Below are 27,724 nucleotides of genomic sequence, written 5' to 3'. Positions count from 1 at the left end.
TTGCACAGTTGCATGTTTTAGGTAAGTAAAAACAATTTACTCCAAAGGAGTATTGTTGCCATGCATGAATGACATGTTTGTAGGGGGTGTACTAAATGCAGGATTGTGTGTGAAATTGTCCTTAGGTTTGTGCACAATGATATTTGTTGTGTCTTATTTCTAATTTGCCTTTCTTTCTTTCTTTTTAGTGGGATATCATTGGTGATTGCTGTGTAGTTGCTGGTGAATCAAGCTTTTTCAGGCAAGTGAGCGGTATAGTTTTTGAGTTTGTAACTCTTACTAACAAAGCTACACTTTGTTACTTGTCTTACACAGTGCTGGTTGTTGGTGGTGAATTTGTCCAGTTAATTTTAGCAGGAGAGATCATGGCTAGCCGCAGGATGACCGCTCAGCAGGTGGTTGGTATGCTTTTTGAGTCACAGTCTGATCATGACTATGAGACGGACTCTGCATCTGAGGCAGAGGAGGAAGTCAGAGATTCTGGCAGTGATGTTTCTGTTGGAGGGGAATCTTCTGATGATGAAGCCACACTCAGTGCAGATGAAGGTTCTGTTTTAGAGGAGGACATTGATGTGCCAATAGTGCAGCAACCTGGGGCTGAAAGGTTTCCCGTTAGAAGACCTGATGTCTGGGTTGCCCCAAACATGGAGCAGCCAGAGTTGCCTGCCTTTACTGGTCTCCCGGGGTGTAACGCCAATACAGAGAACTTTATGCCTATCAATTTCTTTGAGTTATTCATGCATGATGTGTTTTTGGAAGAGATTGTTGAGCAGACTAATTTGTATGCGGAGCAGCATTTGAGGGACAACGCTGCTAGACTTAGGCCACACTCTAGAGCTGCCCAGTGGATTCCCACAAATTTGGAGGAGCTAAAAAAGTTTTTGGGTTTGACTTTTTTGATGGGGTTGATAAGGAAGCCGTCACTGGCTTCTTATTGGTCTACTAGTCCCTTGATGGCAACAGCTATATTTCCAGCTACCATGAGTCGTAATCGGTATTTGCTTCTTCTTAGGATGCTGCATTTTGTTGACAATGCATTAGCCTTGCCACGAGATCACCCAGATTCTGACCGTCTTTTTAAGATTAGGCCTGTCCTTGATCATTTTGTAGATCGGTTTTCGGAGGTCTATGTCCCAGGCAAAGAGATAAGTGTGGACGAGTCTTTGGTCCTCTTCAAGGGTCGTTTGGTTTTTAGGCAGTACATTCCTAGCAAAAGGGCACGATATGGAATTAAATTGTATATGCTGTCTGAAAGTAGGACAGGATATGTGTATAGTTTCCGTGTGTACACTGGTAGGGATTCCAATATTGACCCCCCTGGTTGTCCTCCCACTTTTGGAGTTACTGAGAAAATAGTGTGGGATCTTGGTAGACGACTGTTCAACAAAGGTCACCATTTGTATGTAGATAACTTCTACACTGGTGTGCAGTTGTTCAAGGAATTGTTTAGAGTGGACACAGTTGCTTGTGGCACAATCCGTTCTAACCGGAAAGGCTATCCAAGGGAGCTTGTCTGTAAAAAACTTGAGAGGGGACAGTGCTGTGCCTTGCGGAACGAGGAGCTGCTAGCTTTGAAATTTTCAGACAAGAGGGATGTCTACATGCTAAGTACCATCCATGATGAGAGTACTTCCCCTGTGACTGTTTGGGGCCAGGTTGCTGAAGTGCGCAAACCTGTGTGCATTTTAGATTATAATAAGCACATGGGAGGTGTAGATAGAGTTGACCAGAGGTTGGAACCTTATACTGCTATTCGTAAGTCTTATGTTTGGTATAAGAAGTTAGCACTTCACCTCTTCCACTTAGCAACCTTCAATGCTTTTATTGTGTTTAGGGATAGGTCTCCAGACTCAAAGATGACATTTGTGAAATTTCAGGAGTCAGTGATAGAGAGCCTTATTGTGGTGGAACAGGCCAGAGTTCCTAGAGAAGCAGTGGTGGAGGATGTGGCTAGATTGAAAGATCGCCACTTTGCTGAGCACATTCCTCCCACACCCAAAAAAGACTTTCCAGCTAAGAAATGTAGAGTGTGTTTTCGAAGAGGTATCCGGAGGGAGACTCGAATGTACTGCCCAGATTGTCCTTCAAAGCCTGGGCTGTGTGTCGGTGCTTGTTTTAAGAATTACCACACCCAGAAGAATTTCTGGGAACAACCATGAGTGTAAACTCATGTCTGTTTTGTATTTTCATGTGTTTAGTTTCATGGTTAGCATTTCTGTCATGTTGTTAGTTAGAGCTTTTGTGTTTGTTGTTTTGTAATTCTTTCTACTTAGTTAGGGGTTCCTCTGTTAAAAAAAAAAAAAATATGATGCCATTGTGTGTGGAGTGGGGCTTGGCTGAGACTGTACATATTGACTTGATGTTGGCTACTGCAACACACTGCAAGCCAAACACCAGTCCACACACTCCCATCAGCTGGTGTGATTGTTGTATCAGGCATGTGGGCGTATGTAAGTGATGGGCCCTTGAGTGGCGCTGTCTGTCGATGTGAGTGTTGTAATGTGCTGGGCCCGTGGCTGGCGGTGTGAATGGCCTTGTGTGTGTCATGTATGAAAGTTGTGTGAATGGACTGTAAAGCGGTTGGTGCCTTGTCGCGGCTTTACAGCTCACGAGCTGTGAGTCATTGGTTCAGTTTTTTGCCTTTCAGTTACTAACAGTGCTTTTCATTTTTGTGAAAGCTCTTGTTAGTAAAATTTGATCCACTGAACCATCACTCACCCTCGTGCCAAATCCAACCAGTATGTGTGGTAAAAATGACCAAACCTGCTCCGCTGTAATCAGGCGTCGCAGCACACCTATGACACTCTAGGTGCCTCAGGTGGGACCCCGATGATGAAGCATGCCACCAACTTGGTTGGTGGGTGAAGGGTCTTTTTCACATAACCTAAGTGTGTTTCTTTTCAAAATTTTAGTGTTTGGCACATCACGGACGTATGTGGGCACATCAAAACGATATATTACAAAACTACCTGTGTTTGGGGGGGGAGAGGGCACCTATGTTTTTGGTCCTGTGTGCGGCCTTCATCTAGGGAAACCTACCAAACCCAGACATTTTTTAAAACTAGACACCCCAAGGAGTCTAGGGAGGAGTGGCTTGCGTGGATCCCCCAACATTTTCTTACCCAGACTCCTCTGTAAACCTCAAAATGTGCTTAAAATAAGCATATTTTCCTGACTTTTCTTCGTACGATCACCACTCCAGCACAAAATTCCTACTCCCCAGTGTTCCCCTCAGTCTCCCAAATAAAATGACACCTCACGTATGTGGGTCCCCAAAGCAGAGTCAGTCTAAAGATGTATAAAAGAATATGTCCTTATAAACTCGCAGTACTATCCCCTGTATCTCTACAAGTTTTGGGCCTTATTCTGTTGGAGGCACCTGGCCCACCCACACAACTGAGGTATAATTTTTATCGGGAGACTTGGGGGAACGCTGGGTGGAAGGAAATTTGTGGCTCCACTCAGATTCCAGAACTTTCTGTCACCGAAATGTGTGAAAAATGCGTTTTTTTAGCCAATATTTGAGGTTTGGAAAGGATTCTGGGTAACAGAACCTGGTCAGAGCCCCTCAAGTCACCCCATCTTGGATTCCCCTAGGTCTCTAGTTTTCAGAAATGCACAGGTTTGGTAGGTTTCCCTAGGTGCTGGCTGAGCTACAGGCCAAAAACTACAGATAGGCACTGTTTTCAATGAAAAAATGTGATGTGTCCACGCTGCGCTTTGGGGCGTTTCCTGTCGCGGGCGCTAGGCCAACCCACACAAGTGAGGTATCATTTTTATCGGGAGACGTGGGGGAACGCTGGGTGGAAGGAAATTTGTGGCCCCTCTCAGATTCCAGAACTTTCTGCCACAGAAATGTGAGGAACATGTGTTTTTTTAGCCAAATTTTGAGCTTTGCAAAGGATTCTGGGTAACAGAACCTGGTCCGAGCCCCGCCAGTCACCCCTCCTTGGATTCCCCTAGGTCTCTAGTTTTCAGAAATGCACAGGTTTGGTAGGTTTCCCTAGGTGGCGGCTGAGCTACAGGCCAAAATCTACAGGTAGGCACTTTGCTAAAAACAGGTCTGTTTTCTGTGATGTGTCCACGTTGCACTTTGGGGCGTTTCCTGTCGCGGGCGCTAGGCCTACCCACACAAGTGAGGTATCATTTTTATCGGGAGACGTGGGGGAACGCTGGGTGGAAGGAAATTTGTGGCTCCTCTCAGATTCCAGAACTTTCTGCCACAGAAATGTGAGGAACATGTGTTTTTTTAGCCAATTTTTGAGCTTTGCAAAGGATTCTGGGTAACAGAACCTGGTCCGAGCCCCGCCAGTCACCCCTCCTTGGATTCCCCTAGGTCTCTAGTTTTCAGAAATGTACAGGTTTGGTAGGTTTCCCTAGGTGCCGGCTGAGCTAGAGGCCAAAATCTACAGGTAGTCACTTCGCAAAAAACACCTCTGTTTTCTTCCAAAATTTTGGTGGTGTCCACGTTGCGCTTTGGGGCGTTTCCTGTCGCGGGCGCTAGGCCTACCCACGCAAGTGAGGTATCATTTTTATCGGGAGACTTGGGGGAACGCTGGGTGGAAGGAAATTTGTGGCTCCTCCCAGATTCCAGAACTTTCTGCCACAGAAATGTGAGGAACATGTGTTTTTTTAGCCAATTTTTGAGCTTTGCAAAGGATTCTGGGTAACAGAACCTGGTCCGAGCCCCGCCAGTCACCCCTCCTTGGATTCCCCTAGGTCTCTAGTTTTCAGAAATGCACAGGTTTGGTAGGTTTCCCTAGGTGGCGGCTGAGCTACAGGCCAAAATCTACAGGTAGGCACTTTGCTAAAAACAGGTCTGTTTTCTGTGATGTGTCCACGTTGCGCTTTGGGGCGTTTCCTGTCGCGGGCGCTAGGCCTACCCACACAAGTGAGGTATCATTTTTATCGGGAGACGTGGGGGAACGCTGGGTGGAAGGAAATTTGTGGCTCCTCTCAGATTCCAGAACTTTCTGCCACAGAAATGTGAGGAACATGTGTTTTTTTAGCCAATTTTTGAGCTTTGCAAAGGATTCTGGGTAACAGAACCTGGTCCGAGCCCCGCCAGTCACCCCTCCTTGGATTCCCCTAGGTCTCTAGTTTTCAGAAATGCACAGGTTTGGTAGGTTTCCCTAGGTGGCGGCTGAGCTACAGGCCAAAATCTACAGGTAGGCACTTCGCTAAAAACAGGTCTGTTTTCTTCCAAAATTTTGGTGGTGTCCACGTTGCGCTTTGGGGCGTTTCCTGTCGCGGGCGCTAGGCCTACCCACGCAAGTGAGGTATCATTTTTATCGGGAGACTTGGGGGAACGCTGGGTGGAAGGAAATTTGTGGCTCCTCCCAGATTCCAGAACTTTCTGCCACAGAAATGTGAGGAACATGTGTTTTTTTAGCCAATTTTTGAGCTTTGCAAAGGATTCTGGGTAACAGAACCTGGTCCGAGCCCCGCCAGTCACCCCTCCTTGGATTCCCCTAGGTCTCTAGTTTTCAGAAATGCACAGGTTTGGTAGGTTTCCCTAGGTGGCGGCTGAGCTACAGGCCAAAATCTACAGGTAGGCACTTTGCTAAAAACAGGTCTGTTTTCTGTGATGTGTCCACGTTGCGCTTTGGGGCGTTTCCTGTCGCGGGCGCTAGGCCTACCCACACAAGTGAGGTATCATTTTTATCGGGAGACGTGGGGGAACGCTGGGTGGAAGGAAATTTGTGGCTCCTCTCAGATTCCAGAACTTTCTGCCACAGAAATGTGAGGAACATGTGTTTTTTTAGCCAATTTTTGAGCTTTGCAAAGGATTCTGGGTAACAGAACCTGGTCCGAGCCCCGCCAGTCACCCCTCCTTGGATTCCCCTAGGTCTCTAGTTTTCAGAAATGCACAGGTTTGGTAGGTTTCCCTAGGTGGCGGCTGAGCTACAGGCCAAAATCTACACGTAGGCACTTCGCTAAAAACAGGTCTGTTTTCTTCCAAAATTTTGGTGGTGTCCACGTTGCGCTTTGGGGCGTTTCCTGTCGCGGGCGCTAGGCCTACCCACGCAAGTGAGGTATCATTTTTATCAGGAGACTTGGGGGAACGCTGGGTGGAAGGAAATTTGTGGCTCCTCCCAGATTCCAGAACTTTCTGCCACAGAAATGTGAGGAACATATGTTTTTGTAGCCAATTTTTGAGCTTTGCAAAGGATTCTGGGTAACAGAACCTGGTCCGAGCCCCGCCAGTCACCCCTCCTTGGATTCCCCTAGGTCTCTAGTTTTCAGAAATGTACAGGTTTGGTAGGTTTCCCTAGGTGCCGGCTGAGCTAGAGGCCAAAATCTACATGTAGTCACTTCGCAAAAAACACCTCTGTTTTCTTCCAAAATTTTGGTGGTGTCCACGTTGCGCTTTGGGGCGTTTCCTGTCGCGGGCGCTAGGCCTACCCACGCAAGTGAGGTATCATTTTTATCGGGAGACTTGGGGGAACGCTGGGTGGAAGGAAATTTGTGGCTCCTCTCAGATTCCAGAACTTTCTGTCACTCAAATGTGAGGAAAATGCATTTTTTTTGCCAAAATATGAGGTTTGCAAAGGATTCTGGGTAACAGAACCTGGTCCGAGCCACACAAATCACCCCATCTTGGATTCCCCTAGGTCTCTAGTTTTCAGAAATGCACAGGTTTGGTAGGTTTCCCTAGGTGGCGGCTGAGCTAGAGGCCAAAATCTACAGGTAGGCACTTTGCTAAAAACAGGTCTGTTTTCTGTGATGTGTCCACGTTGCGCTTTGGGGCGTTTCCTGTCGCGGGCGCTAGGCCTACCCACACAAGTGAGGTATCATTTTTATTGGGAGACGTGGGGGAACGCTGGGTGGAAGGACATTTGTGGCTCCTCTCAGATTCCAGCACTTTCTGCCACAGAAATGTGAGGAACATGTGTTTTTTTAGCCAATTTTTGAGCTTTGCAAAGGATTCTGGGTAACAGAACCTGGTCCGAGCCACACAAATCACCCCATCTTGGATTCCCCTAGGTCTCTAGTTTTCAGAAATGCACAGGTTTGGTAGGTTTCCCTAGGTGGCGGCTGAGCTAGAGGCCAAAATCTACAGGTAGGCACTTTGCTAAAAACAGGTCTGTTTTCTGTGATGTGTCCACATTGCGCTTTGGGGTGTTTCCTGTCGCGGGCGCTAGGCCTACCCACACAAGTGAGGTATCATTTTTATCGGGAGACATGGGGGAACGCTGGGTGGAAGGAAATTTGTGGCTCCTCTCAGATTCCAGAACTTTCTGCCACAGAAATGTGAGGAACATGTGTTTTTTTAGCCAAATTTTGAGGTTTGCAAAGGATTCTGGGTAACAGAACCTGGTCCGAGCCACACAAATCACCCCATCTTGGATTCCCCTAGGACTCTAGTTTTCAGAAATGCACAGGTTTGGTAGGTTTCCCTAGGTGGCGGCTGAGCTAGAGGCCAAAATCTACAGGTAGGCACTTTGCTAAAAACAGGTCTGTTTTCTGTGATGTGTCCACGTTGCGCTTTGGTGCGTTTCCTGTCGCGGGCGCTAGGCCTACCCACACAAGTGAGGTATCATTTTTATCGGGAGACTTGGGGGAACATAGAATAGCAAAACAAGTGTTATTGCCCCTTGTCTTTCTCTACATTTTTCCCTTCCAAATGTAAGACAGTGTGTAAAAAAGACGTCTATTTGAGAAATGCCCTGTAATTCACATGCTAGTATGGGCAGCCCGGAATTCAGAGATGTGCAAATAACCACTGCTTCTCAACACCTTATCTTGTGCCCATTTTGGAAATACAAAGGTTTTCTTGATAGCTATTTTTTACTCTTTATATTTCAGCAAATGAATTGCTGTATACCCGGCATAGAATGAAAACCCACTGCAGGGTGCAGGTCATTTATTGGCTCTGGGTACCTAGAGTTCTTGATGAACCTACAAGCCCTATATATCCCCGCAACCAGAAGAGTCCAGCAGACGTAACGGTATATTGCTTTCGAAAATCTGACATTGCAGGAAAAAGTTACAGATTAAAACTTAGAGAAAAATTGATGTTTTTTTCACCTCAATTTCAATATTTTTCTTTTTCAGTTGCTATTTTCTGTAGGAAACCCTTGTAGGATCTACACAAATTACCCCTTGCTGAATTCAGAATTTTGTCTACTTTTCAGAAATGTTGCGGTTTATGGGATCCAGCGTTGGTTTCATGCCCATTTCTGTCACTGACTGGAAGGAGGCTGAAAGCACAAAAAATCGTAAAAATGGGGTATGTCCCAGTAAAATGCCAAAATTGGGTTGAAAAATTGGGTTTTCTGATTCAAGTCTGCCTGTTCCTGAAAGCTGGGAAGCTGGTGATTTTATCACCGCAAACCCTTTGTTGATGCCCTTTTCAGGGAAAAAACCACAAGCCTTCTTCTGCAGCCCATTTTTCCAAATTTTTTTAAAAAAATGAAATTTTCACTGTTTTTTGGCTAATTTCTTGGCCTCCTTCTGGGGAACCCACAAAGTCTGGGTACCTCTAGAATCCCTAGGATGTTGGAAAAAAAGGACGCAAATTTGGCATGGGTAGCTTATGTGAACAAAAAGTTATGAGGGCCTAAGCGCGAACTGCTCCAAATAGCCAAAAAAAGGCTCGGCACAGGAGGGGGAAAAGGCCTGGCAGCGAAGGGGTTAAAAAATGGTGCTAACCCCATAGCCTCATATTTATTCCCCCATGCTAAAATTATGCATGGGTTGGAGGAGGGGCTAATTGCACCATTATTTAACAACTTGGTCAGACCAGGCGTTAGGGGACCTGTGGACCCATTTCCATGGTTAAGTACCATGGAATGGGTCCACAGATGCCCTCTTCAAGCCGCAGGAACACCCCCACCCACACCAGAGGGACACTGGAGGATGGGGATCCCATCCCCGGTAAGTAGGGTAATTAGAGGTAAGTATTTTTTCGAAATAAAAGTGCCAGTGGGGGCCCAATTTGGGGCCCCCTGCATGGCACAGAGTGCAATGGCCATGCCCAGGGGGCAGGCGTCATGTGGTATGGATGGTTTTGCATTAGAAAATGAAGCTAGGCATGGTTAGAGGCATTTATTTTGCCTTTAACTAGCCTAAGGTCATTTTTTGGTGCAAACTCCCCTTCTTCCATACCGCCACTCTCACCCGGCTAAGGTCATTTTATTTACGCTAGCCCAAGTTTTGTGCCAGCTTGCGCCATTCCATAAAATTGGCACCTGTTAGACTTGGCATCCTTGGCATGGTCTCCCCTAACTTTTTGCCTATGTTTCCCAGGTTGCTGATGTGTGCTGGACTCTGTTTTTTCTTTTTTTGATACTCTGTGTGCTTTACCACTTCTATCCAGTGCTAAAGTACAAGTGCTCCTATATAAAACATATGTGTAATTGGCTTTCCATGATTGGCATATTTGATTTACTAGTAAGTCCCTAGTACAGTGCACCAGAAGTGCCCAGGGCCTGTAAATCAAATGCTACTGGTGGGTCTGAAACACTGGTTGTGCCATCCATGAGTAGCCCTGTAAACATGGCTCAGACCTGCCACTGCAGTGTCTGTGTGTGCAGTTTTAAATTGCCAGTTCGACTTGGAAAGTGTAGCCACTTGCCAGGCCTAAACCTTCCCTTTTCTTACATGTAAGGCACCACTAAGGTAGGCCTTAGGTAGCCCCATGGGCAGGGTGTATGTTTAAGGTAGGACATATACTGTTGTGTTTTATGTGTCCTGACAGTGAAATACTGCCAAATCTGGTTTTCACTGTGCAAGGCCTATCTCTCTCATAGGTTAACATGGGGGCTGCCTTTAAATATTATTAAAGCGCAGATTCCCTTTGGGAGCAGATAGACATATGAAGTTTAGGGTCTCTGAACTCGCAATTTAAAAATACATCTTTTAGTAAAGTTTGTTTTTAGATTGTGTTTGAAAATGCCACTTTTACAAAGTAGGCATTTTATTTCTTAAACCATTCTGTTACACTGCCTGTTTGTGGATTCCCTGTCTGGGTCATTTTGACAGTTGGGCTGTTTTCACCTCTCTCTAGACAGTGCACAAAGGGAGCTGTGGTATAGCCTGCATATCCTGATGAGCCATCAGTGCTGGGAGGGAGGGGAGGAGTGGTCACTTACACCTGAAAGGGCTGTGCCTGCCCTCACACAATGCAGTCTCCAACCCCCTCTTGTGTGGCTGGTGACCGATAGTAATGTGGACTGGCAAGTAAATTCTGAGTCTCCCATGCATGTCATGCAACCGGTAGGATGCAAATTTAACTGTGCTGTGCATGATGTACTACATTAGTGTTTGGGAAAAGCTAGAATGTTAGCACCAGTACTGATGTAAAACCCAATTTAGATTATAAAACTGTGATGGGCAGCCATCTGTGTTCCAGTAACAATTTTCTAGTTTTGGGTGAGTGCACTGACATCAACTTCTAAACACTGAAAGTCTCAATACTTACGAACACAAACGAATGGTGTAAGAGAACATGTTTTGGGATGTCTATTCATGCACAACCAGAGTGTCACTTACAGTGCTGATGACTGTCTTCAGTAGCTTATATTTTACAATTGCCAACCTGACAGGGACTTGGACATATTGGATACACGTAGTCACACATGTAAAGTGGGACTGGAGGCAAAACCAAATGCTTTTCTCTAACATGACCTGTGCAGACATGATACCATCCAGATACCAAAGCATGAAGGAAACCATAGTGTGCTAAATAACACCACTAAAATGTACTATCCTAAAATATTCCTAAACTAAATACTAACCTACACTAACCTAGCCTAAACTATCTTAACTTTACTTATACCTACAGCTAACTTATTTAATCTAAACTTATGCTAAACTGCAACACCCTACGATAAACAACAAACCCCTATCCCTCTTGAGAGACATCAGTAAACAATAACAACAGTTAGTGCAGCTAAACATTGACTAACTAAACATATAGGCTAAACCAATATATATTTTTTTATTTTTATTTATAATAACACATACCCAAACATGACCCATCCACCTAAAAACACCCAAAACAATCAAAAGCCCAAACCCCACCCTCTAAGATTTAAAACTGTGATCTAAAACGAACCTACCCTACACTAACTAAACTAAGACTGACCATTTAAAACCCCTAGTGTAAGAAAAGAATCATACAACATGGGGAAGGGAAGGTGAGGAGAGCAGGGGGGCTAAAACATTTCATAGCACATTTACCTACGATCCCAAAATCAGTACCATACACATCAGAACAAGGCCAACAACTTATATGTGGACTCAAAAACTATGGTGCTAATCTGCAAGGCCCTTGCAACACTTGTGTCTCACTGTTTCCCATACAAAAACTGATGCACCAACAGCACAATGGCCTTGTAAGGATGCCACTGTGTGTGTGATCCGGCAAGAACAGATGCCTGGCCACACTGCTACATTGAATCCACATGTTACATGCATTGAATGTGTGACTAAAGGGAGGATTACTCACTCATTTGACAGTGAGATCCACTCCAATTTCCACCAAGCTCTCTACAGGTTGGGCTGTGCCATGACAACATGCATTGTCCCACTGTAACTTGATGTGTAACACTATGCTGCACAATGGCTATTTAAGCATAGGTTCAGGTCAGCATGTTGCACCACAAATTTAAGCTATAGCATCTTATCTGTGTTTGCATGCATGTGCCACATCTTATCTGCATAGTGATCTAGCAACAGCACTGGGTAGTACTGCTCATTGTGTGGAGTGGTTTGCATCACATCATTGGACATTCTCAGGACCTTATCTTTTTGAAAGTGTACTTAGTAAATACATGCCATGTGAGAATGTTGTATGGAGATTTCTCTTGTCATACACGCATGTCAAGTGCAATGAGGATAACATGGATTGACTATGTTGCCACATCAAACATAGTGTATGGGGTGTAAACAACATGTGTGTGCAAGTCAAAATCCGTGTTCACATGTGGTATGATGACCTTTGTCCTGACTACCAGAAGTGTTTACAGATGAGCTACTTGCATTGCTGGTGTGTCAACTTTTATAGGGGAAAAAGTAAAGCACAGGCAGCGCAAGGGGTGCAATGAGAAGCCCTTTAGTGACAAATTCATATGGTCCCTATTACTTACATTCCCTTAATTACTGTGTGCCAAGTGTGACACACAGAGCTGGCTAATGTACTGTGACCCATATATTGGCACCCTACATACATGTTGTTAAACCAGCACTTCAGGCACATGGCCTCACAGTGTGTGTCCACATATATACCCATTCCAACAATCACAAAACCCTTGCAGCAAACAATGGCACTAATGCATCACTTTGTTGTACTCCACATCCCCTACCTGACATTTGACATACTGTCAATATCCAAGGATGGGTAATGGAGCCCAATTGTCACACATGCTAATGTGACATTCCATTGTACACATTGTACACCATCACACTCAACCCTTGCAGTATACATTATACATACAGGATGACACTTACTGGTAGCATTGGGGTCCGTAAAGCTTGCAATCGCACCAATGGTGTTGGGTGGGTCCACCTGCGAGACATGACATGAGACATAGCAGTGTGAATGTTGTACTATGCACACCATGTACAAAAATTACACATCATACATGTTTTTCAGATGGGCTTAGGAGAGTCGGTTGAGGGAATATTCAAGTGAGCCCTACAACATGTCTATTTGACAGCTATTGGTATACCGGACATACCTGTACAGATATGTACTTGACCTATATGTACATGTCTAGTTACATTGGTAACGTTTTGTAGAAGACAGTCCACTGACAATTTTTCATAAGCTTAGCACATTGTTGTGACACTCTGCACATGCATGACTCAGGGCACACTCATAAATTACAACCTACACTCATGAGTCATGTTTTCCATCAAATGTCCATGACTAAGCAACATACCACAGTGGTTAAGCCCTTGATGAACATAGACTGTTGTGGCTGGTAGCCACATACCCTAGCACTATGACACATGTGTGTTGTCTTTGTGCTACATCAAAATCACCTGGCTAAACACAGGGAACAAAGACATGATTATGCAACTTTTGTGACTGATGAGGCATTGCTGACCTTCTCATGGATGACGGTTGGTGCAGACACACTACTGGCAATCCTGGTCTTTGTCATGACCATGAATGTTGCTCCTATAGCCTACGTTAATGCAAAAGCAAAATTTCACTAAGCAACATGAGCTGTACTTACAAACAGTTCTGCCAACCTTTACTCCCAGGTAATCAAGCAGGCCCTGTTCATGGGAAATCAGGTCTGCCCACCAGTGCTTCAGTTGGTGGTCTGTCTGCTGAACATCAAAGATCATGGACAACTGGGCCAGCACCTTGCCCCACCACAGCTGTGGAGCCTCTGTTCGGTAGCCCTGTATCACACGGCCACCCCTGGCCACCATGTTGGGGAGGTAGTGGCAGACTAGCCAGATGAACCCTATCAGTTCCCCTGGCCTCATTTTCTTTGCCCTTCCCTGTCCAGACATTTTGCAACCAAAATTGTGTGTAGAAATTATAAACCCCAACAAAAGACTAACCTCAACTACTCAACTCTCAAGCATTGTCTAAAAGACTGGAAAGGGAAAGGAAAGTAACTTAACTTTTCCATGTGTCCAGCAAGGATGTGTCATTTTTTGATGCATGATGGCCCAGTGTGTGTTTTTTGATGATGGACAACAGGGCATAACATGTGAATTTTGACACATATGTGCATTGTGTTAATTTTCTTAAACACGTTTGCTCAAAATGAATGCATGTGTGTTTTTTTTTACGCAAACAGGAAATGGGTTTCATCATGTATGTTGGTCTGTGGGATGCATGAAAGGAGTGATATTGAGTGCAAGTGTGTATGTGTTTAATACAATATCCCACATGCATGTATCCACATATGCTCAATGTGTGTACTCTGAGTGTACATATGTGAGAAAACTTGCATTGTTAGTCTTACACAATGTAGTTTGTACATGGCCAAAGCTTGTTTCAACACACAGCTTGTGATAGGTGGCACATGTGTGAAACATGTTCATGCACATGTTACGCATGACAACAGTACACCTGGGGATGCTTGTGACTCAGACTGGTATATGATACTCTGACACAGAGCTATGTAGGTGCATGTGTGTGACGCTGTATGGTGTGTACCAAGGGCCTGACATCATGATTTAATGAACTATGGTGGTCATTATGACCCTGGCGGTATTATAACCGCAGGGCCAAAACGACGGGAGCACTGCCAACAGGCTGGCGGTGCTTCCCAGCGTATTTTGACCGTGGCGGTAGCGCCGCGGTCTCACCGCCGGGGCCGGCGGTTTACCGCCACAATGGCCCCGGCGGATGTAATCCGCCAGGGCAGCGCTGCCCAGGGGATTACGAGTCCCCGACCGCCAGCCTTTTTCTGGCGGTCTGAACCGCCAGGAAAAGGCTGGCGGTACGGGGAGTCGTGGGGCACCTGGGGGCCCCTGCACTGCCCATGCCGTTGGCATGGGCAGTGCAGGGGCCCTCTGAGAGGGCCCCATGCGGCTTTTCACTGTCTGCTGTGCAGACAGTGAAAAGCGCAACGGGTGCAAGTGCACCCGTCGCACGGCCGCAACACCGCCGGCTCCATTTGGAGCCGGCTCCTATGTTGCAGCCGTGATCCCCGCTGGGCCAGCGGGCGGAAACCAGGTTTCCGCTCGCCGGCCCAGCGGGGATCTCCAAATGGCCGCGGCAGGCGTGCGGCCACATGGCGGTCAGATCTTGGCAGGCGGCTGATGCCGCCCGCCAATGTCGTAATGACCCCCTATGTGTAAGAACTAGTTCACCATGCATGCAAAGTTCTGGATATGGTGGAATGACATGTTATGCTTGGTATTCATGTGATACGTTAGTGACTGTAATTGTTTCATTCATGTGTGATCAGTAATGCCTACTTCAGTGGTGTGTTTAGGGATGCATCATCTACTAACTTTGCAATCATTTATGTGTAAATGGGCAGCATTATAGCAAAACACTTTACTCATAGCAATGCATCTATAAGTTAAGAGTTGTATTTTTCTCACACAGCATGCCATATGTTGTCTGTTTTCATCTGTCCATGCACAAAGTTAAAGGTCACACCAAGGCTGGCCCACCAAGGGTGGACATTTGGCAAATACTGCAGTGTAAAATGTTTTGACACATAGACTGTGACTGTGCAATTGCTGCATATGTTTTCCTGCAAGGACCTTCCTTTTGCAACACAAGCGGCATGGCAAGCCTGCTGTTATACAGAGATGGCAGGTGACTCACCAGTGCACCGTGCACCAGTGGCTTTATCAACATCTCCATAGCCCTATTGATTCTAGTGTCGGACCGAGATCAGGGTAGCTCTCTCTGCACAGTTCACAGGCCCCTAACTATGTACAGAGTGGATGGATCCTCCTCTGGGGATTTTGTGCAATTAGGTGTGTCATCCTCAAGTGACTTATCAGCACTGCAGTGCACATTCAAGTCAAGAAATCCAACAGCCCACCTGAAGTCCCCTGCCCCATTATGTACTGGGAACGTAAATGTTGTTGGTGTCAGCCTTGCCCTGTTATATATTAGGGACTTATAGCTTACTGCTGTCAACCTTGCCCTAATATGTACTCGGGACTTACAAGTTGCTACTGTCAGCCTTGCCCTGTTATGTACTAGAGACTTACAGGTTGCTGTTGTCAGCCTTTCCCTATTATGTATTAGGGACTTACAGGTTGTTGGTGTCAACCTTGCCCTATTATGTACTAGGGACGTACAGGTTGCTGGTGTAAGTCTTGCCCTATTATGTACTAGGGGCTTACAGGTTGGTTGTGTTGGACTCGTGTTATCATTTTATTAGAATTAGCATGATTATGTGTATGTGGTGATACTTCATCTTCTTATGTGTTGTTAGCTCATTGGTAGGTAGTGGAATAGGGTCATTTCTGCAGACATAGGGTACAGATGGTGTCAGTTGCCACTTGCATCAGTCACACTTGTTTGTGCTGGCCAAGCACACAGGAGTAGTTAATGGAAATGAGACTGGTAGGTTTACTGATCCCCACAATGTGTGAAGATATGTGTCTGGTCATATATGTCTCTGTAGTATTTTTGGTACAATGAGTATTTGACAATGTGTGATCATTCACACACATTGAAGCCAGACTGTAGACAATTTCTGGAGATTTTCCATGGTATTCATCCTCCTTAGCCTTACTGTCCCATCCTTCATGCATGTCATGATTATATATATTTGTGAACTTCACAGAAGGTTATTGCTTCTTCTCGAGGCTATGCAATATGTGCCATTCCATTTACATTTTTTGCAATTTGAGATGAGTGACCCCACACATATCTCTACACCAGCCACAGCACTTGTGTAGTGTCTAAGACACCTCCACATATTGGCTGGCAAAGGTATTTAGGAGTGTCTCAGCTGTCTTTCTACATTTGTTTGTTTGACATGAGCACTCACAGAGCTTAGTTTACAATTATTGTCGCATTCACTATAAGTGTGTTTAGATTGTGTAAATACTCCTGACAGCTATGAATAGAACATGCATGTCTCAACGTGTCTGTCTCCTTACTCACATGTGCAGATTGTCAAGGGTTTGTGGATTGATTTGACATTGCTTGACTTGAGTGCAAGATGCCAACTGGATAGAGTCAGACAGACCAAGACATTCAGGTATTTTTTCCTCTGTAGTTTACTCCCTGTTAGTCATACACTTGAGTGCCACTGAGGGGTATGTTGCAAGTTGCCACCTGTAATTTTGACATTCAGACATTGATTTGTTACATAGCAGACACTGATTTACTGTTGTTGTTACTGACTACTCTTGTCCTACTTAGGACAAACCTCTGAACAGCAGTCTTCACATATATTGTTGTGTGTGGCTCCTATCAAATGTCAACCACACACATGTGAGTGATGTGTGTGTTGAAATGTAAGATATTTCTATAACAAGCTAGCATTCATTTTATACACATATAGTTGTTTGTAGTTGCTGAGTGTGTTCCTAAATGTTTTCCAACTGTCATGCTTTCCAAGATGTGGGTGAGTTGATAAGGTATGTGAAGGTGAAAAGAAGTACCCCAAAGCAAATCTGTGTTTAAGTGATTTATTTTACAAAATGTGTGCTCAGTGATGATTGAAGTATAGTCCCTGGGTGAAGAAGTTGTGCACAATGTGCTCCCTTCTGCATGCTCCAGTAGCAGTATTTTGTACTTCCCCATCCAACACTCATGCATCATTGTCCTCATCCTGATCCGTGGGGACCTCAACCTGTTACTCCTGGGACACATTGGTGCGTACACAGATGTTGTGCAAAATTGCACATACTAGTATGATTTTGCACACAAGGGGTGGGGCATATAATAGTCTTCCGCCAGATAGATCTAGGCACCTGAACCTCGATTTGAGGATGCCAAATGTCCTGTCCACCACATTTCTTGTCCTTTTGTGGGTGCCATTGTATGCCTTTTTGGAATTTGTCTGTGGGTTACCATATAGGGTCATGATCCATGGCTGGATCCAGTAAACTTGGTCCACAGCAATGGAAGGGGAGATACAGTGTCAGACTTGAATTTATGTATGTTTTTTTAAACTGACCTGCCAATGTATTTGTCAGTGGAGTGGATGATTAGACTTGCATCTGGCATTATGTGTGTTCCTGTTTGCATTCATAGTTGTATTGCTGTATGGTGTTGCACTTTCCAGTCATGGGTTGAGCCTCAGGAGCATGGTGATTATGGGATTTGTCTGGTATGTTGGTTCACTCATGCAGGATTTGTGTGATGTTTAAGTTAATTATCTCCTAGTCCCATGACTTTTGACCCACAAAAAATCCATGTTGAGCAAATGTTTTACCTATTTTGTGTATTGTCTGCCATGAGACGTGTTTGGTGCATGTGCCCCCACCCCTTTGGACATGGTACTCCTCCCTTACACACAGAGCTGTTATAGCAATTTCCTAGCTAGCATGCATGTGTATATGTGGAAATCATGCAAAGTGTGGCAGATTAGCAGGAGATGTCTTGACAAGTATGTGATAGGTTTGCATACACCTGTGGCACAGGACAGGAAATGAGCTGTTTTCCTGCACTGCCCTGCATCACCTATGCCCTGTCTCCATGATATGTTGGATTTCTCACCTCAACCACAGCACTGGGAGTAGTTCAGCTGCCAAATTCCACTGAAGGCACCCTTGTAATATGAGAGGGAGGTGGAAGCTTTGCAAATTTGATAGTTTCTCTACAGTGAGGTGTCCTTTTCTACACATGAACGAACAATGATGGCAATTTCCAAATTGAATGTGTGCTGCACTATGCACCACACATGGTAAATGTATACTGAATGAGAGTATCAGCTATTTGACTTGATGGGACTATAGTGGGGCCAACCCTAAGCCTGAATGTAAGAAGGGCTTAGCACAACTAGTGCCATATTAGCATCATTTTTTTAAGCTAATGTGGTGTATGCATTGTTTGTCCCAAAAGTTTAGTATGTTACATGTATGATGTTGTGTATGGTTGGTTACCTACAAGTAGGCCATTACCATATTGTCCATTCTGAAAACGTTGGTTAAATATTGATTGTCGGAAGATGTATGCATCATGGACACTGCCTGGATATTTTGCAAGGGGGGCGTTCCCCTGTTAGGAGGCCAGGAAAAATGGTGCAGTGGAATCTATGAGATTCCACTGCATCATTTTTAGGATCATGTTTAACTCCTGCTCAGAACAGGTATTAACATGAGGCACACCATTATTTATAATGAGCCTCTATGTACTTTGCAGGGTTAGCTCCAACATTTTTGGTACTGATCCTGCAAAATACCACAATAACATCAGAAATGTTGATGCTATTGCTCCTACTGTGAGCCATGGTATGCCGTATGTTAAATATGGCGCACATATGGTGGCATTGGGGGGGTGGAAGAAAAGTGGCACTTCATGTAATGAAGCACCACTTTTCTTAAATCTGGGCCCTAGGGTGGCATTATTTGATGGTGCTACCTCAGGTTTCAAGATAGAAGTAAATGTTTGGCAGTGCCAATATGCAATTTATTTAGAGGTGGCATGCCCAATAAAAACCGATTGCTGAACACTTCCACAATAGGTGAAAGGGCCATCCATCTTTTTGATGTAGCATTAGGACACATATGATGTCTTCACACCACCTTTGAAATGCAGAGAGGGCATTGTTCCACCAGAGCATTAAATGTGACAGTCCGGTGGTGCAAGGGACTTCTACATGTGGCATCATGTGAGGGTGATGTGCATTGAATGTGTGGAGTGCTGCATGTTGCATATATTTTGTTAACCGGTCATCTGTGGTTTCCTGTCCATGTGTGTGGATTGTGGTATATGCCTTGTTTGTCCCAAATGTTTAGTATGTTACATGTATGATGTTGTGTATGCTTGCTTACCTACAAATAGGCCATTACCATATTGTCCATTCTGAAAACGTTGGTTGAATATTGATTGTCGGAAGATGTATGCATCATGGACACTGCCTGGATATTTTGCAAGGATGTTTGTGAATATCCTGCGATGATCCACAATGGCCTGCACATTAACTGAGTGTGTGTGTTTCCTGTTTCTGAAGAGGTATTCTGTTGCAGCAGGAGTGACAAGTTGGATTTGTGTGCAGTCCATTGCACCAATCACATGCAGGAAAAAGGTATAATCCTTGTTTGGTGTCCTGCTGCAGTTGCTGGGTGTTGGAGAACAGAATGTGGCAGGGATTGAGGTGGATGATGGCACCCAGTACAACAGGAAGGAAGGCAAAGAAGGACAGTTAGGAGATCCCACCCACTTGTGCTGCAGTGGTCTGGAATGAGCCAGAGGCCAGCATGTGGAGCACAGCTAGGAGCTTAGTCATGGGTGTTATGGTTGTCGGACTTTGCACTCTTACAGTGATGTCTGGAGCAATGTGGTAGAGCAGGCATACAATGGACTCCCACTTGAGAAGGTAGAGTCTGATGACCGTGAGGCCAAGGATGGATGTGCACTGACAGAATATTCTCTAACTCCTTCTGCGCTGCCTTTGTGGCTGCCCTTGTGGTAGTTGAGGATGCTGCGATGGTGCTGGTGGCACTTGGTGTCATCACTGTCGTCATCTCCGGGTGCCGAGCTGTGGCAGTACCAGGTCCATGTTTTCCAGTTGGTTGCCAGACTTCCTTCTGTGGCTTTTCCTTGTATACATGTGTCTGTGTGTCATTTTAAACCCTGTTCTGACCAGGCGTTGAAATGTTGACACTAACCAGAGCTAGTGTCATTTTTGGTGTGTGATTTTAGGCGTGCATCATTTTTCCGATGGGAGATACATATGGCACCAGTAAATTAGAGGGAAGCCTACCTTGCATATCATTGTCGATACACGACACAAGGTTTGCCAACGCTCCTAACAAATGACTTTAACTCCAGCAAAGTGCAGCTAGACTGATCTAGCGGCACTTTATAAATATGGTGCAGGGTTAGCGCTGCTTTTGTGTATAGAAAAAATTGCGCAAACGCAGCACAAACTTTACATAATATGGGTCGTAGACTGGTTGCTGTGCAGATGGTGAAATATGGAGTTCTAAGTTAAGACCTAGCGTTATAAAAGGCATGCAGGGGATTTTCATGATTTGTCTTAAATTAAATTAACATAACTAGACTGTTAATAAACTAGCTATGATTTAGGGAAAGATTAGATTGATTGATTAGGGATGTATGATGAACTAAGGTTCAGGCACATCAAATGTTTACCTTTTTTGTATATGTCATTAGCCGAATTGTTAAAAATCTCCACAATCAATGATACACATATCGTTGGTAAAAAAAACAGTGTATATTAAATAACAAAATATTGTAAAGCCAATACTTTTGTGTGTGTGTGTGTTCTGATTTTAGGTTTCATGGTGGGGCTCTATGATGTCACCTGCAGATAAGAGACTCTTTCTGACTCTAAATACTCCTACAAATAGGAAAATAAATTTGATGGAAGGGGGCAGCATTACAAGACAATCATTTAGTTGATATTAATTTCGACAACTAAGGCAGAGTCTTTCTTCTCCATAGTTATGGAAATTTTACATAGGTACACAAATGAACTCTTTATTAAGCATCGAAAATGTCCAGCGGCATTTTAAATTAGCACTTCAACCTAGTACTGTGTATAATTTTCTAATCTATGGTGACCTGGGGCAAATCAAACATTGCATAATTGGAATGTATGGTCTCATCTTAGAAGCTACACCATGCTACCTCTCTTTTTCTGGAATATTGTGGAGCTCTGCCATGCATGACAATTTAAAAACTCTAATATTCCATTCAGAGTTAGTACTCAATCATACTTTTGTACATTGACTAGTGACACAGCTCGGCAGTATGTTAATATGCTTCACCTAAATAAAGGCCACTTGTGTCACTTTCCTTTGTTTTGTCCCATTTCAATTATCTCTAGTGGTACCTTGCTATGTGCTTGCATGCCTCATACAAAACTCTGAAGACACAAGCCAAAACAGAAGTTTCTTGTCACATCTCCATTACAATACTAAGGAAAAATGCATTGGTAGAGTTTCCAGCAGTCTAGTCAATATGCTTACATCTTTTGGTAAATGTCATTCATCAATGCTGGCAAAGCTAAAGCCACCAATAGACTTCAATGCTGCAGTCCATAGCAAGAATCAAATGTTTATGATCCTCAGTGGTAGAAGTGGGCAAAAGCTATCAATCAGAAGGTTATTATAATTATTGCTCACAGGCAAAGTTTCAGCTCCTGATGGGCGATGGTGCAGCTTTTCCAGTAAAATGTAATAGAGTGAAGACAATTTTCAAATGATGTAAAATTGCTTCTGTTGTGATAGCATTATTAATTTAAAACATAGGGTCAGATTTACAAGGCCCTATCGCCACCGGAGTGTTCACTTTTAATGACACTCCAGTGGCGCTATGCACTGTGCCGTCTTTGCAAGTTGGTGTTAAGCCACTTTTTGTGGCTTAATTACATCTTGTAAATACAGCCCCTTCACACGCAGCACTTCGCATGGAAGGGCCGTGTAAAGTGTGTTGCTGTGGGAGTGCCACAGCAACACCCATTGCATTTTGATGCTGCCCCAGATTAATGAGTTTTCATGAATCTGAGAGAGAGACATGATCTATGGCGCAACAAGGAGAAATGCTTTCATTTCTCTTCTTTTTTTGCTCTTCATATGTGTTCTGCTTTCTGCAGCACACAAGAAAGAGAAAAAGGCCATTAAAGATTTATTTTGTGCAGTACAGTGTCCCTTCCCCCACAAAAACAATCTCCCCTGCAGCACAGCTCTCCTTGCACCATGGCGCAAGGGCGGCTGCCTTGGCGCTCGGCAGCAAATTTAGCACTGGCGCAGGGGACAACGCAAGGGTGTGCTGTATTCCATTAAATAGGGTGCATCCTTGCGTTTTGAAAATGACACAGTGTGGCGCTACCAAATTTGGCACAGCCTTGCGCACCATCATTTTCTCTCAAATCTGGGCGGTTATTCAATACCTTTGAAAATAATACCAAGGAATAGCTCTTACGTACTCAATGGCATTCGTTTTATGGAGAAGTTAAGTTGACCTTCTTAACAAAGAAACCAGTCACATTATGAAATACCGATCTCTGTAGTGTTGCAATATGTAATGAGAAATGTATAAGCAACTTAGGTAATTACTTTGTTGAGACTGAGGTCTTAGACTTCTTAGATTCCACATTGTTTTAGAAATTTCTGAGCATCATCTGCTCAATTAACAGTTTAACTTGTTTTTTAATTTCTTGGAGTTTAATCACCTTTTCCATTTTGGAATCAATTATCCTTTGTGATTAGATGTATTTAGAATGTGCTAGCTCAGGATAAATTATGCAGGCAAAGTTGGCAAGAGATTGTGTAGATCCTTTATTGCTTGTTAAAATGATGCTTGTGTATACAGAGGTGAGGCACATCCTACTGTTTATAGCCAAGGAGGAAAAGCACTACCCTTTAACATGTATAATAGCTCTCAGGAAAGAAATTGCAATATAAAGAAAGAAACGCGAAAGGTGTTATTATTGCACACATAAATTACTGTTAGCTTGATTAAACTGAGTTCTGCTTGTTTTCTAAATATTAAGGGCCCGCAAATGCTCACATGCCTACATCTAAAAATCTCATGCAATTGTGACCTAGCGTAATGAAGAAAAGGTGCATTGTTTTTACTAAAACCGACACTGTCCATCAGTTAAAACTAGGACTGGCATTGTAAGGATTTGTGTGCAGTGCGTTGCCCTACAGTATTTCCTAGGGTGAAACCAGCTTGAAAACTATTTTTAATCCTTTGTACCAGTAGGTATATTTTTTTAGGCTAGTTTCAGGGCTCTTATGAAAAATTAAGATACCGAACATTATGAGCGGTACTGTTTGCAAATACGCTTTACTATATAGATTCTAATGATATCTATATTGTCAATGCTAACACCAAAGATGTGAATTTGTGATACTCATTACTAATGCAGAATGAATATCTACACAACTATGCCCTAAATATTCCAACAGGGGATGAGGAACTGATTGCAGACAGGCGTTTGCATTTCCAGGAAGAGTGAAATGACGCTTTCTTTTGAAATGTTGCTTCTCAATGAATGATTGTATTTCCTGGATGGACAGAGATTTTTGTGATCAGTGAACTGTTGACAAAGAGTTCTGTGATCAGTTTTGACAAGTTAAACATCTCGGCTGCTTCATTTTTATCATAATGCATTTTCTTCCAACCAGGAATGATTAAATAAGTGTGTCTAAAATGGGAAATGTACTAAATGATCTTCAAAAATATTAATTTTCACTTGACAAAATAACACAAAACCAGACGGATTGATGGCAGTTCAGTTGCAATGCGATCTTTCATTGAAATTATTTGAAGTGCAACAGCAAACGTCAAGGGGATGGGAATAAATGCTTGTGGGAAAGTAGCCTCTTTCTAGCATGGTTACCCCCACCTTTGACCTGTTTGAGAGTGTGTGTCAGTGTGTTTTTACTGTGTCACTGGGATCCTGCTAGCCAGTACCCAAGTGTTCATAGTGAAAACCCCTATATGTCAGTGTGTTTTGCCTGTCTCACTGGGATCCTCCTAGCCAGGACCCTAGTGCTCATAGCTTGTGTCCTAATGCGTGTGTTGTCAGTAGTGCTTAACTGTGCCACTGAGTATCTGCTTCCAAATTAGTCACTATAGGCTAGTGACTTCATTTGCCAATTCCAATTGCCACACAGGACCCCCCTCATAAGTCCCTAGTATATGGTACCTAAGTACCCAGAGCATTGGGGTTCCAGGAGATCCTTACGGGCAGCTGCATTTCTTTTGCCACCTATAAGGAGCTCAGACAAACCCTTTCACAGGACTGCCAGTGCAGTCTCTATGAAATAGTGCACACACTACTTCACAGCCATTTCTTTCAGTGCACTTAAGTAACTTATAAGTCACCTATATGTCTAACCTTCATTTACTGAAGGCTTGGTGCAAAGTTACTAAGTGTGAGGGCACCCTTGCACTAGCAAAGGTGCCCCCACGCTGTACAGGGCTAAATCCCCGGACTTCGTGAGTGCAGGGATGCCATTATGTGCGTGCACTACATATAGGTCAATACCTATATGTAGCTTCACAATGGTGAACTCCGAATATGGCCATGTAAGGTGTCTAAGATCATGGAATTGTCCCCCCATTCCAGATCTGGTATTGGGGAGCCAATTCCATCCATCCTGGGGGCTCCACCATGGACCCACAGTCGTGCCAAACCAGCTCTCTGAGGCTTGCACTGCAGCTACAGCTGCTGCCACCTCACAGACAGGGTTCTGCCCTCCTGGGGTCTGACCAGCTCAGTAAGAGGAAGGCAGAACAAAGCATTTCCTTTGGGAGGAGGAAATAGGTGATACAGGCTTGGGGGGGTAGCATCTCAGGGCCTCTGGAAATGCTTTGAAGAGTACAGATGGTGCCCTCCTTGCATAAGCCAGTCTACACCTGCTCTGGCACGAAACTGGACAAAGGAAAGGGGAGTGACCACTCCCCTGTCCATCACCACCCCAGGGGAGGTGCCCAGAGCTCCTCCAGTGTGCCCTAGACCTCAGCCATCTTGTTTTCCAAGGTGTGGGGACAGTCTGGAGGCCTCTGAGTGGCCAGTGCCAGCAGGTGATGTCGGAAACCCCTCCTGATAGATGCATACCTGGTAAGGTAGCCAATCCCCCTCTCAGGGCTATTTAGGGTCGCTCCTGTGGGTTCCTCTTTGAGTTCTGCTTGCAAGTTTCCATCAGGAATCCTCTGCAACCACTGCTTCATCCTCTGACCTTGGATTAACCGCAGACTGCTCCAGGAACTGCTGTAACTGCAACAAAGTATCCAGAAGGGTTACTTCGACTCTGCACCTTCAGCTTCAGCAAGCAAATGCAACAGTTTCCATGGTGTGCACGCTCTGGGGGGGCTCCCTGTCTTCACCCTGCACAAGAAATCTCCCGTGGAGTGATGGATTTACTTGCCTGCTCCAGCAGGCACCTTCTAAGACAACAACTGGTTCTCTTGGCAACATGCTCCTTGGAACACAGGTGGTGGACTCCTTCGACACAGACTGTCCTAAGGTCCTGCTGTTCAAATTTGGAGGAGGTAAGACCTTGCCTTCCCCATTTGCGACAGTACTCCTGTGCACCTCGTCATCTTCACCTCCTGAGGCCTCTGTGCACTATTTGCAAGAGTCCTTCATGCACAGCCTGGCCCAGGTCCCCAGCACTCTATCCTGCGATGTTCTACTCGCTCAGATGGTCTCTGGCGGCATGGGACCTTCTTTTGTAGTGCAGCAGCAGCCGCAATTTGCACCTTCTTTGTCCCTGTGTCCTGGGACCTCTGTGGGTGCTGCCTGGTCATCTGTGGGTTCCCTCCAGTGTTGGGAGCCCCTTCTGCCTCCTCAGTCTGGGTTGAGGCCCCCAGGTCCCTCCTGGGTCCAGGCAGCAGCAGTTTGATGCAATCCGCAACATTGCTTGAACCAAGGCTTGTTGGACAAATCTGGCACTGCAACTCACCTGCATCCAACATCTCCATGTGGGACATCATTTGCATCATGCAGGAACCTGCAGCCATCTTCTTTGCTGCTCTTCTAAAGACTTCTTCCAACTAGAGAAACCTCTTTTGCACCATCTTCTAGGTTGGCAGGGGCCCCTGTCCTTCCTGGAATCTTCTGCGACTTCTGGACTTGGTCTCCTCTCTTTACAGGTCTTCAGGTCCAGAAATCCACCATTTGTTGCTTGCAGTCTTGCTTGGTTCTTGCAATAACTCTAATTACGACTTGTAGAGTGTCCTAAGGAAACTTGCAGTACTTTACTCCTACTTTCCTGGGCTCTGGGTGGGGTATTTTACTCACCTTTGTGGTTTTCTTACTCTCCCAGCAATTCTCTACACATTACACTTGTCTAGGGGTGAATTTGTGATTTGCATTCCACTTTCTTAGTATATGGTTTGTGTAGCCCCTAGACCTATTTCTTCCTATTGCATTCTATGGTATTTTCTATTGTTTGCACTATCCTATGACTATATACTTACCTGATTGTGGTGTCTAGTATATATATTGTGTATAATACCTACCTCCAGAAGGAGTATTGCCTCTATGATATGTTTGGCCTTGTGTCACTAAAATAAAGTACCTTTATTTTTGGAAACACTGAGTATTGTCTTTTATTGTGTATAAGTACTGTGTAACTATAGTGTTATTGAAGGAGCTTCACATGTCTCCTAGTTCAGCCTAAGCTGCTCTGCTACAGCTACCTGTATCAGCCTAAGCTGCTGGAACATTACTACATTTCACTAATAAGGGATAACTGGACCTGGTATAAGGTAAAAGTACCCCAGGTACCCACTACAAACCAGGTTAGCCTCCTACAATGCTGAATGAATGAATACAAAAAATAATAAAATGCTAAATGGAAAACACATCCAGCTAAACACTCATGGTGTATGCATATTTATTGTCCCTAACTTCAAACATATATTCCAATTGATCATTTTCTCCCTTCTTAAGATGCTAGAGTGAGATAGTGTAACTTCATTAGCTGCCTCAAGGTCCGTAGCTTTAATTATTAGAAAGTCCAAGCAGATCTCGAATTTTAACTTTGTCATGATTTTAACCAAACGACTGGTTTAATTAATGTATTGCCTAACTGGATCTGGTGAATTCAAACTCAGTGTATCCAAGGAGGGAGACTGTTTGGACAAGATCTCCCTGACTGTAGACACTATAGGGCCCCATTTAGGAGTTGATGCTCCATCTCTCAGGATGGCGGGCGTATTACCTCCACCATCGTGATGGGCTACAGTCTGAATATTTAGCGATGACTGCCATCCCAGTGCTCATCTCAATCCATTAAATCGACCCCATTATTGCTGTTCTTTCAATGTACAAAAAGCTTCATAATTGGCTGCCGTCGGTTTTGATGACTGTTCACCAACTCTTTCACCAACACTTTCAAAAGCTTTTCTTTTTTTGAAACCTGTTTGTTTCTCAAAACCAAATAATGAATCACCTCCACTCCCTGGGATCTTTATCCCAAAGTGTGTGGGTCATTATTTTCTCTCATCACAAACGTTTTCCTGGTGGTGACTGATAGGAAAAAAATACATTATACTAAAATAGGGTGGATGATGCAATATCCTTCCTCCAATGGCCCAGGTCGAACAGGCTGACAGAGGAAGTTTTCTGTTAATCGAGAACTGGATAGCTCTGCTGACAGATAACCCAAGGGT

The sequence above is a fragment of the Pleurodeles waltl genome, chromosome 3_1 (assembly GCF_031143425.1).
Source record: "Pleurodeles waltl isolate 20211129_DDA chromosome 3_1, aPleWal1.hap1.20221129, whole genome shotgun sequence".
In the NCBI taxonomy this organism is placed as follows: Eukaryota; Metazoa; Chordata; class Amphibia; order Caudata; family Salamandridae; genus Pleurodeles; species Pleurodeles waltl.
The sequence above is the reverse complement of the archived record's forward strand: the minus strand, read 5'-3'. Positions refer to the sequence as shown.